The 7,877-nt window shown below is 51.3% G+C and overlaps 1 long non-coding RNA gene across 1 annotated transcript; it reads left to right on the top strand.

The window, feature by feature from the left end:
• Nucleotides 1-3,806: 3,806 nt before the first annotated feature.
• Nucleotides 3,807-7,227, top strand: LOC128931762 (uncharacterized). The gene is made up of 3 exons (XR_008480640.2): nt 3,807-3,953; nt 4,631-4,745; nt 6,805-7,227. It is a non-coding gene; the product is annotated as an uncharacterized LOC128931762 (long non-coding RNA).
• The last annotated feature ends 650 nt before the right edge of the window (nt 7,228-7,877 follow it).

Below are 7,877 nucleotides of genomic sequence, written 5' to 3' on the forward strand. Positions count from 1 at the left end.
TTCCTTTAATATCTTGTGAAATGAAACTGTGTAATAATACATATTGGAACATTTGGAAAATGGAAATAACTCACCTATTATCCTGCTAGGTAATTAACTTCCTCCCCACATTTACTGCCCACCATCATCTGTGCCCTCCTACTCTGCGGTCCCGTCCCTCCTGTTCCCCTAGATGGAATGACTGCCTCATGTCCTACCTAGTGCCAGGTCATCTCTCTCCCCTCATGCACCCCCCGCCCCGCCAAAGACATGACTATCACGATTTCTCTTTCCTAAAACTCCAAATTTTTCTTCTACTTGATCTTGCAGATCTCCTTCTTGGCGGCGCGGGGCGGGGCGGCGGTATTTCTAACCCTCTTAATTCCACTCCTACAGCTTCCTCCCCATGACTCATTAGCAGAGACCCTTGAAAGAGTTGCTGCTATAATGTCTCCGGGAAAAAAAAAAAAGAAAAGAAAAGAAAAATAAAAAAACAAACTAGAGCTGGGCGCGGTGGCTCATGCCTGTTATCTCAGCACTTTGGGAGGCTGAGGCAGGTGGATCACGAGGTCAAGAGATCGAGACCGTCGTGGTCAACATGGTGAAACCCCGTCTCTACTAAAAAAAAAATACAAAAATTAGCTGGGCATGGTGGTTCGTGCCTGTAGTCCCAGCTACTCGGGAGGCTGAGGCAGGAGAATTGCCTGAACCCAGGAGGCGGAGGTTGCGGTGAGCCAAGATCGTGCCATTGCACTCCAGCCTGGGTAACAAGAGTGAAACTCCGTCTCAAAAAAAAAAAAACTAACTAAACTTAGGCTCACCATAAGAAACAGCAATTGTATTCCTAGGCATTTATCCCAGAAAAATAAAAATTTATGTCCACATAAAAACCTGTAAATAAGTGTTCGTAGCAGCTTTATTTATAATAGCCAAAATCTGGAAACAACCAGAATTTTTTCAACGGGTAAATGGCTAAACTGTAGTGCAACCACAGAACACTACACGGCTATAAAAAAGCATGAACTATTGATACATGCAGTAACCTGAATGGATCTTAAGGAATTTATGCTGCATGAAAAAGCCTCAAAAGATCGTATACTGTGTGATTCCATCTATACCACATTCTCAAAATGGCAAAATCACAGAGACAGGAAACACATTAATGGTGGCCTGGGGCTAAGAACGTTGAGGGAGGGAGGACTGGGCATGACCACCAAGAGACGGCAGGAAAGAGATCTTGGGGGTGATGAAGTGGTTCTGCGTCTTGATTACTGTGGTGGCTACAAGAGTCCACATGTGGGTGAAAGGTACCTGGGACCTTTCTGTACTACCCTTGAACTTCCTATGGGCTATAGTTTCAATGTTTGTTTCCTTCAAATCTCATGTTGAAATGTAATCCCCAGTGTGATGGTGTTGGGAGGTGGAACCTTCTGAAAGGTGTTTGGGTCATGGGGGTGGATTCTTCATGAATACATGAATGCCCTTGGAGGACATAGGGCTGACTCTGTTAGTCCCCAGGAGAGCCCAGCACCTCCTCCTTGCCTTGCTTCCCCTCTCACCATGTGAGCTGGCTCCCCTTAGCCTTCTGACATGAATGAAAGCATCCTGAGGCTTTCACCAGATGCTCAATCTTCCAGCCAGAGGAATCGTGAGCCTAAGAAACCCTTTTTCTTTATAAAGTATCCAGTGTCACATATTCCTTCCTCAGGTATCCTACCCATTCCCTGCTTTTTTGTGCAATCTGAGTGTCTGAGGTCTCAGGAGTACCCCACGGAGAACAAAGCACCTTGTTCTTCACCTTCAGGTTGAGATTGCTCAAGGAGCCTGAATCTCAGAGAAGGGAGAGAGACCCCCAACTCCACATCCATGCAATATACTTGATAGTTGCCCAGCAACGCAAAAGGACTGCGACACTATAAATCTATAGTACTGAAAAGTTAACAGCTTTAAAAAACGATTGTCCAAATCATTTTGTCTGTCTTTTTCACTTTGTTTTGTTTTTTTGTTTTGTTTTGTTTTGTTTTGTTTTTTAGACAGAGTCTTGCTCTTATTGCCCAGGCTGGAGTGCAGTGACGCTATCTCAGCTCACTGCAACCTCCACCTCCCAGGTTCAAGCTATTCTCCTGCCTCAGCTTCCCGAGTAGCTGCAACTACAGGTGCATACCACCACACCCAGCTAATTTTTGTATTTTTAGTAGAGAAGGGGTTTCACCATATTGGCCAGACTGGTCTCTAACTCCTGACCTTGTGATCCACTCACCTCGGCCTCCCAAAATTCTGAGATTACTGGCGTGAGTCTCCCTGCCTGGCCCTTTTTCACTTTTAAAATGTGAGCCCATCACGCTGAATGGGGCTCCTCTGGCTCCTCACAGGGCACTCGGCGTTTGGGGGGGCAATGACCCTGGCGTTATGTGGACACAACTCCAGAATGCTCTGCAGCCAAATCTCTCCCAAAGTTTCTCATCTCTCTTCCAGGACACGTTTTTCTCCAGAAGTAACCTCCCTCTGGAGAAGGAAGGGGAGAAGGCCGGAAGTGGCAGAAGCCTGGTGGGAAAGAGTCCAGTCACAGCTGCCTCCCAGCCCACTAGAGAGCAGCAGAGGATGGATAATGGTTCTCGGCTCTGCACTGGAGCCGTTGGAATCTCAGGCAGGAGAAGGGGAGGGGCTCTGCCCAGAAGCCTCTCCCTAGCCGGACCACTGAAGGTGCAGAAGCAGCTTGAGCATTTCCAATTCCCGATAAAGAGGGAGCCCAGTTGGGGTCAGTGGCTCAAGCCTCTAATAATAGCACTTTGGGAGGCTGAGACTGGAGAGTTGCTTGAGGCCAAGAATTAGAATTTGAGCAACGTAGCGAGATTCCACCTCTACAAAAATTTTGAAAATTAGCTGGGTGCAGTGGTGCATGCCTGTAGTCCTACTCAGAAGGCTGAGGTGGGATGATCATTTAAGCCCAGGAGTTTGAGGCTTCAATTAGCCATGATTGTGTCACTGCAGTCCTCTAAAACAACAACAACAACAACAACAAGGGAAGAGCCCTATGCCAAGCAAGGTCTCCTGACCTTGGGATTAAAGATGGGGAAGGACTGAGGTAGACTCCGTATGGCCACCCATTCCCTGCTTTTCTTTTGTGCTGAGTATGTGAGGTTCCAGGAGTACCCCACTCAGAACAAAGCACCTTATTCTTCACCTTCAGGGATGAGCTTGCTCAAGGAGCCTGAATCTCAGAGAAAGCACAGAGACCCCCCAACTCTCCATCCATGCAACATGCATGACAGAGTTGCCCAGCTGTTCCTGCACGGGCCTCAACCTGCAGGCCATGAACCCATCTGAAACGGGCTCAAAGGGAGAATGAGAAAGGACCTTGGAACATTCCCAGAGACTAATCTGGGAGCTCACTGTGTCAGCTAAAGGTATTTTCTAGATGATTCTTCAGGGCCAAGGAGAGGTCGAGCTCCTGGCCTAGGATGGAGGCCAATATTTTTTCTCTTCTGACACTCTGTGTGCTCCAAGAGATGGTGTGAACACGAGAGAATCACTCTGCAATTGTACTAGCTGTATGTTCTTAGACAAAGTGCATTACCTCTCTTGGCCCCAGTTTCCTTATCTGGATAGTATGGGGAATGACAGTTCTCTTTTCTGGAGTTACTATGATGATTAAATAAAGAAAGAAAGTAAGCGAGACTCCGTGCGAAACATCTGCCACCTGCCTGGCGATCCGTAAACCTTTTCCTGCGCCCCCTGTCGGCGCTGAAACAGTTCTGCCTCTTGTATCAACCCCGACTGCAGTATTCTTCATAGCCACCAGGAGGCGGTGTGGGACCACGGCGCCTGCTTTGCCCACAACTAGACTCACTGTGGAGGAAAGGAGAGAATTCTCAGCCTGAAGAGCAGCCAAATTGGAGCGTCGGAGAGACACTGGATCTACCTTCTTGTGCTGGAGTTGCCCACTCGTCTTCACAGGCCGAAAAAGAACCAGGGTAGGCATGGCAGAGGCAACAGGTGGGGCGGGGAGCCAGGGAGTGGAAACGCCGCAGGCTGGGGGGCCCGGAGTCCCCGCTTAGATTCCGATTCCGGAGGTGGCCAATTTCGGGACCCTATCCAAGTCCCATTCGGGACACCTCCCTCAAAAGTAGGGGTGGGAAGGGCATAAACCAGTCAAGTCTCTCCCAGGCCTTCCGCAGCAATCTTGCCTTAGCGTTAACGTGTTATTCATTGGACTGGGAAACAGTCGGAGAGCATTGACTAAGAAATACTCAAACCTGGGTTGGGCGCGGTGGCTCTCGCCTGTAATCCCAGCACTTTGGGAGTCCGAGACGGGCAGATCACCTGAGGTCAGGAGTTCAAGACCAGCCTGCCAACTGGTGAAACTAAAAATACAAAATTAGCTGAGCGTAGTGGTGGGCGCCTGTAGTCCCAGCTACTTAGGAGGCTGAGGCAGGAGAATCACTTGAACCTGGGAGGCGGAGGTTGCACTGAGACGAGATTTCGCCACTGCACTCCAGCCTGGATGACAGAGTGAGGCTCCGCCTCAAAAATAAAAAAAGAAAGAAATACTCAAACTGGAAACCCATGGATAAATTAAATTCTCTCGTCGTTATCATTTTTTAAAGATAAATCAAATTGCATCTTTTTTTTTTTTTTTTTTTTTTGACAGGGTTTCATAGCTGCCCAGGCTGAATGGAGCGGCACAATCACAGCTTACTGCAACCTTGACCTTCTGGCCTCAAGTGATCCTCCCACCTGAGCCTCCTGAATAGCTAGGACTGCAGGTGCGTACGCCCCACCATGCCTGCTAATTTTTTATTATTTGTAAACACGAGATTTCCCTAGGTCGCCCAGGCTGGTGATCCTTCCACCTCGGCCTCCCAAAGTGCTGGAATTACAGGCATGAAACACCACACCTGGCCCATAGCATTCTCTTTAAAAAAAAATATTCCAGCCCAGGCATGGTGGCTCATGCCTGTAATCCCAGCACTTTGGTAGGCTGAGACTGGAGAATCACTTGAGGTCAGGAGTTTGAGACCAGCTTGGCCAAGATGGTGAAATCTGTCTCTACTAAAAAAAAAAAAAAAAATGAATTGCTGGATGTGGTAGCAGGTGCCTAGAATCCCAACTACTCAGGAGGCTAAGACAAGAGAATCGCTTGAACCCAGGAGGTGGAGGCTGCAGTAAGCAGAGATGGAACATTCCGCTGCACTCCAGCCTGAGCGACAGAGACTCCATCTCAAAAAAAAAAAAAAAATGCATTGGCTTCCCATAACACCTAGTATATATTCCAAGACACACTCTCTGCCATCATGACCACAAAACCTACAGAATCTGACCCCTCCTGACTTTCCATTGACCTTCCGTTTCACCTCCACCCTCTCCTTTTTGAGCTCCATCCCAGGCACTTTCCACGTCTTGGGCCACTGCATTTGCAGTTCCCTCCCCCGGGACCCTGCCCTTTCAGAAGTCTGCAGGCCCATTCTCTTCGGGGGCCTCCGTCTCCACCAACACCACCCCCACCCCGAGCTCCTCCCTGAACCACTTCATCTTTCCTTCACAGCACAAAGGGCTCCTCTGCCTGACATCACCTTGTGCGACTGTGCTTATCAGTTCCCTGTCTTTCTGACCCAGGAATGTGTAAGCGCCCTGAGGGATGGGGTTGTGTCTTCCTGATGCTCAGTCACTTAATATGCACTTGCTAAATATTAGTGGAATGAGTGAATGACTTAATGAATTAATCTACAAACTTTGGGGGCTCAGGAAGGATCTTGATAGTGGCAGCTGTTGGTAAATTTAATTCAGTTTGTATTGTTGTGTGGTCATTTTGTGCCTACTGTATGGCATTCGGCATCATCTCATTGCCGCTATGCATTGCCATGAAGAGAGTAAGGCAGCAGGTAAGTTTGATCTGAGCCCAGAGCACAGACCTTAGGCGCAGCTCATCTCTTCACTGTTTTCTTCCCATTCTTGGAGTGGCAGCCGGAACACACACACACACACACACACACACACACACACACACACAGCACTGCTCCCTCTTCCCCTGCCCGGCTTCCCGAATCCTTCCTTCTGGGTCTGGTGTCCTGGTGTCTTGAAGATGCTGGGGAGGTACAGCGACGTCGCTCTCCCTCTCTCATCCTGCGCTCTGACACGCTGGCCCTGCTTCCCCAGAGCGCGGTCGCCTCGGACTTGTGTCTGTGTTCCGGCCTAAGGCAGCCTGAGCCTCCGGAGATCCTCAGCAGAGTCTTAGGACAGCGCACAGGGAAGGACTGGCTCGGAGCTGCGCGTTCCCTGGCCGGCCGGCGGAGGGCGAAGAGCCGGAAGGGCCGGGAGACAAGGGTAGCAGGGTGTTGGGGAGGCCGCAGACGCGGACTGCGTGGAGAAAGCACGCGCCGGGGCAGGAGTCGCCGGGAAGGGGGATGGCAGAAAGCAGCCCTCTCTGGAGCATTATATTCTGACCCCCACAGGACGCCACCGCGTGTAACAAGTGTGCGAGTGGGACTGGCGTGTGCGCGTGGGCACTTACACGTTCCCAGGGAGGCTGGGGGCAGGAGCATCACTGTTCACACACAGAGCGCTTAGAGGAGGAACGTTTCAGTTTGGGGGCAAAGAAAAAAAAGGAGTTAAAGGTTTAGGAGTTGCGGAAGGAGGATGGAGCTTAAGGAGGCAGTGAAGCCGTCGGGGCGGGAAGCGCGGGGAGGGAGAGTGCCTGGGCCGGCTTCTCGCCTATTCTACGCAGAACTTTTCTCTCCTCCTTCTTCCCTTGCTCTGCCTCTCGGGGCGGTCTCCGGGGACTGTCTCTCACATCCATTCTCCTTTCCTCCTTGATTTATGCTGCAGCGTGGAACGACCTTCCCTGACCTCATTTTCATGTCGGAGCGAGCACACCCGGAGCCGGCTACGCACATTCCGGAGGAGACGCACGCTGACAAGCACTCACATATACACACACACACACACACACACACACGCACACGAGACGCGGACTGCAGGGCTCTGCCCATCCGTGAGTTCACACCAGCCCCGCCACTATTGTGGGCACTGCCGGGGCTGTGGCCGCTCAAAGAATAGATCCTCATTAGCATCTTGCTTTGAATATCATTTGCATTTTATTCATTTCATGTCAAAACGCTCAGCACTCTCCCCAGCCCGCACCTTCCCCAGAGCTTGGGAGTCATGAGCTTCCAGCTCAAACCCCTTCTCTGAAGGCCCCACGCTTGCTGGCTGCCCCCGCCCCACCCACCCTGCGTCACAGCCCCCACAAAGCGAGTTGACTTCTCCTCAGCTCTTGGCAAGTTGCAACTCCTGCCCTGGGAAGGGGGGGCATTGTCTCATCTAATCCTGGCACCAACCCAAGGAGCAAAGCACTACACTATACCCATTTGAGAGTAGAGGAAACTGAGTCACAAAGGTGACCTGACCAAGGTCGTGGAGCTAAAAACTGAAACCCAAGGCGACCAAACACCAAACGCAGAGAGCTTAACCACTTCGCTTCCCCGGCTCAGGCAAGGTCAACGCTAAGGTATAACTGCCAGGACAAAGTCTGTTTTCCTACGTGGTAGAAAGTCCTCGGGCCCGTCACGACCCCTCCCACAACCCGGCCGCGGGAGGACCAGGGCACATTCCCAGTGCCGGCGTTCGCTGCACCACCTCGCCTGGCCGCTCGGAGTCCTGACCCCTTCCCAGCGCTGGCTCGGCCGGGTCCGGCCGCGGTGTTCGCGGGGTCGTCCGTCGGCGCTGGCTAGTTAAGAAAAATAAACAACGTTCCAAATGAGGGCGATTCCTTTCAACCCAAGCCCCGCTGCCTGCCGGAGAAATGCAAACAGCGGGGTACGGCCGGAGGCCGCCCCAGCCCCCGCGCCTGAGCTGCGGGTGGCAGGGTCTGGCCGCCGTAACCCGAGCCGCTGCGCCGG

This window comes from Callithrix jacchus, chromosome 4, assembly GCF_049354715.1.
Source record: "Callithrix jacchus isolate 240 chromosome 4, calJac240_pri, whole genome shotgun sequence".
NCBI lineage: Eukaryota > Metazoa > Chordata > Mammalia > Primates > Cebidae > Callithrix > Callithrix jacchus.